Source organism: Prosopis cineraria, unplaced genomic scaffold, assembly GCF_029017545.1.
Source record: "Prosopis cineraria cultivar Desert tree isolate PC_DT_omini unplaced genomic scaffold, ASM2901754v1 PC9, whole genome shotgun sequence".
Taxonomy (NCBI): domain Eukaryota; kingdom Viridiplantae; phylum Streptophyta; class Magnoliopsida; order Fabales; family Fabaceae; genus Prosopis; species Prosopis cineraria.
This window is the reverse complement of record NW_026555340.1, coordinates 19,024,259-19,028,574: the sequence shown is the minus strand read 5'-3', so window position 1 is coordinate 19,028,574 and position 4,316 is coordinate 19,024,259. Positions and strand designations below refer to the sequence as shown.

General features: G+C 36.8%; 1 long non-coding RNA gene across 1 annotated transcript; it reads left to right on the top strand.

Annotated features, from left to right (window-relative positions):
* Positions 1 to 1,006: 1,006 nt before the first annotated feature.
* Positions 1,007 to 3,241, top strand: LOC129319194 (uncharacterized). The gene is made up of 2 exons (XR_008595460.1): positions 1,007 to 1,170; positions 2,805 to 3,241. It is a non-coding gene; the product is annotated as an uncharacterized LOC129319194 (long non-coding RNA).
* Positions 3,242 to 4,316: the final 1,075 nt, after the last annotated feature.

Below are 4,316 nucleotides of genomic sequence, written 5' to 3'. Positions count from 1 at the left end.
GTAATCAGATTTTAACTTAATTCCTGAATTTTGATTTAGTGTAACTTAGTCCTCATAGTTTTTAACCATTTAAAATATTAGTTCCTACATTTTAAAAATAAAATTAGAATATTAAATATTTATAATCTTCATCACATTAAAAGTTATAGTAATTTAAAATTAATCTCCAAATGTTAATATAATTTTAATTTTTAGAATTTTATTTTTAAGATATATGGACTGATATTTTAAATGGTTAAGACTATAAAAACTAAGTTGTAATAAGTCATAGTTTAGGGATTGAGTTATAACCAAATCAAAATATTAAAGATTAATTCAAAGCAAGTTAAAGTTTAAGAATTAAGTTATAATTAAGTTAAAATTTTAAGAATCAAATGATTAATTTTTTCATTAAAATTGTTTGGTGGGGGGATATAATAACTAATAACACGAAATATTAAGTACGCATTTTATAAGACCACTTTTCTTGAATACAGAATGCAAACCAAAGTTTGAGAAAAGAAAACAAGAAATAAACAATACTTTTTAAAATGAGAAATGTGCAAATGCAATTAACTTAATTACAAGAAATTTTGCACGAAGTTTATCAAAAAAGAAATGTTGCACGAAATCATCGTTACGTGGATATGTCACAGCAAGTTAGAATGATTTTTAACAGGAATTGGATGTCAAGTTTAACTTCATCCTTCGAGATATTGGATTTGGGATATATGTTGTCCTTTCTAATGTCCAAAATGTTAATGAGAGACTTATGATACCATCACCAAAATGTAGTAATTAATGTATACAGTAAAATAAGTAAGGGTGCTCACATAGTTTTTTTTTTTTTGGGGGAAAAATCATGGTTAATATTGTCTTAATGCTCTGATTCAGAAGTCTGTGATGCGAAGACACATATAGAGGTGTGAACACGGTGGCGGAGTGAGGATTCTGTGGAAGTGCAATTTCATAAATTATAAAAATAATATTTTTATAATTTATGAAATTGCACTTCCACAGAATCCTCACTCCGCCACCGTGTTCACACCTCTATATGTGTCTTCGCATCACAGACTTCTGAATCAGAGCATTAAGCTTTTGATTTATGCCTTATTAATCTCTCCTTTCTTTTAGGTGAAAGGCCTGAACAAGCTCGGAAGCATTCGTCGGCCGGAGTCGCTTCCCCTGCAGGTAAACTCCCCTGAATGTATACTCAAATATCATCTCTAGACAACAAAACCTTTTCTGCTACAATTTCTTCTGTTACACAAGCAATTTCGTTCTTCCATTCTTTACATATTTGGATTGCTTGTTTCTACTTTGTTTTCGCGTCGGATATCAACCGATATCATCGTCTCGAGAGCAGCGGCGCCAACGAAACCTTGCTCGATCACAACACCACCCTCCTGATGGCCGCGCCGTCGTCGACTGCTTCCATCTTCCCCTCAGGTCAGTGAATAAGCCGACAGCGTACTAAAGAACATTTCCCGCCACCACTTTTCGCCAGCCATCTTCGTTTCTCTGAGCACGTGAGATTCAGGGGACGGCGAATGAGCGGGCGACAGGGGTGATGGAACCACCATGGTCCTCGTCACTGCGCAGTCGACGGCGCTCTTTTAGTGACAGGGGTACTGGAACCTTGCTCGAACACAACGACGCCACCCTCATAATGGCCGCGTCGTCGTCGACGGCTGCCATCTTCGCCTCTGGTCAGTGAATGAGCCAACAACGTCCTGAAGAACTTTCCCTGCGACCACCATCCGTCGGCCATCTTCGCTTCTCTGAGAGGGCGAGAATGAGGGGACGGCGAATGAGTGGACGACAGGGGTGTTGGAACCACCACGGTCCTCGTCGCTGCCCCGTTGTCAGCCACTTGCCTATGAAACCTGGTAGCCGGCGCCGCCGATGATGACGTCAATCTTCCGCTTCCTTTCGGAACCTCTCCTCTCCCCTCGATCGATCTCTTTTTTCTGGAAACACTCTCATTAAAAGAGCTCAGGGGAAGGTTGATCCATCTCATGTTTCACAGCTTCTTGTAGAAAGTTCAAGTTGCTACGGGTCGGTGTGGATCATGTCATGATGCCGCTAATCGAGTCGGGTCCGAGACGGATCCAAAACCCGTTTCAGACCGGGGGCGACCATGTTGGAGAAAAGGAGAGAGAAGATTGTAGAGAAAGAGATGAGAGGCGAGACTCGGAGAAGAGATGGCAAATAGGGAGTAGGCTGGTAGAAATTCTCTCTGGATAATGAATATGTGTTTCGCCCCTTGAAATTCGATTCATTTTGCTGCTCATGGAATCGGAACTGACGCGGATCCGAAAACCCGTTTTATGCTTGTGCTTGAAGACAACTTCCTGCTTTGCACAATCAACTCGGAGACGACAGTACTGAGTTTCACTCCCTGCTCGGTCACGTAGTCATTGGCTTCCGATTCTGTTGTTTCCTTGATTTGTCACTGTGTGTGTGTGTGTGTGTGTGTGTGTGTGTGTGTTTTGGGTAGAATCTGTTACTGTTTATTCAATCTGGCTGTTTCGTTGATAGAGACGGTCTGAGAATTTGCCCTGTCTTTCGCATCTTCTGTTTTTGTGTGAAATCCTGTTTTTGTTTTGAATCGCATAAATACTGCGCAAGTGGGCATGTCTCATGGTATGGTATTTGAGAATTTTACTTCCGTTTACTCATTTAAATTCGTTGTATATATATTTTATTTATTGAGCTTCCAAAACCATATCTGTTGTGTTGAATCACATTCCTTGATTTCTAGGTAGCAAGTTCATTTATATATATAAAGGAACAACAACCGAGTGATGATTGCTAATATGCAGAGATGAGTTCGTCAAATAATTGGAAGGGGAAAAACTGCATCAGAGATAACTTGAGTTATGGAAGCAAGTATGCTTCTGATGAAAACAAGAAGAAGAAGAGTGATGGAAATGGAAATAATGCATCAAAGGGCTCATCTTCCTCCTCAAAGGGAAGCACCAAGAAGCAGATAGGGGACCTTATAGGCTACGGGAGTAAGAGGCCGCCACCACCCCAAAAGTAAACAATGCTTCTTGTCTCTGCATCACTCCATTTTCTGGAGTTTTGATGTTGTGTGAGGGTTGTGTGTTGTTTGTGTCTCATTTTAATATGCTTTAAGAGTTTTAGTAGTTTTGCCACTTTAATTAAAGCCGTGTGCTGTTTAGTTGTGTATTTCATGGTTTCACCTTTAGACTGTAGGCTTTCAGAATAAAGCATTGTTTGATGATTGTGTGTTGTTTCTGTTGTTGTTGTTCTCTGCGTTGTAATGTGCTTTCAACAAGCTTCATCTTAATCAAGTATTCAGGTGTTGTCCGGTTTAAAACCCAGAAACAGAAATATCTTCGTTAATTAGCTTCTTAATTTATTGTTAAACTTGTACAATAGCAAAGAGCGATTGCTCTGAGGCCATTGAGTTGACCCCGCTTCTGTGAATATCCCAAGGAATCTTGGCTGCAATTAAACACGCTTCTCTTCTGTATTTCGTACTCATTAGCCATGCTTGTACTTTATAAGTAATACAGATTTTGTAGCTCAAACTTGTTTTGCTGATTGTCTACCTAAGAAGGCTCTCTCTTGTCCTATCGTCTTTCATTTGATTCCTGCTGATTCTCTTCTTTCCATCCCAGGAGATGTCTTTCATTTGAAAAGTTGAGCCTCAAAATTATTCCATAATTGAGAAGAAGAAATAGTTGTGCATTATCGGATTATGTGAGAAAAGTAAAAAATAGCCCTTATAAAAAAAGGGAGAGAATATTAGTTAGAAACATAATTTCATGTGGATTCAAAAAAATTTTAAAATTTTAATTCAGTACAAAAGAGAAAATTCAAAAGAATTTTGACAGTGAAAAGATCAAAATATTCTTCAATTGGTTGTTAATTTTCTTATTTCACTTGTTAATTTGCGAATGAGTTATAAATTATATAAGTTGATATGTTAATAAGTATATAAGGCTTAACATTAATTTTTCAATCATAAACAATAACATCAGTTGTTAAATTATTAACTTTACTTATTAATTTACTAATATCAATTGTAAATTACTAATAGGTCTTGTAATTTATAAATAATATTAGTTAATTAACAAGTAAAGTTAATAAATTAATAACCAATATTACTGACTGTCTGACAAACGGATGTAATTTATAAGTAATATCGGTAAATTAATAAATATAGTAAGAAATTAACAGCTAGTGATTCTTCATAATAAATGAAGGATATTTTAATTTTTTTACCATCAAAATTCTTTTGTTTTTTCCCCTGCACTAGACTTAAATTTTAAAATATTTTTAGACCCATTTAAAATTAAGATTCT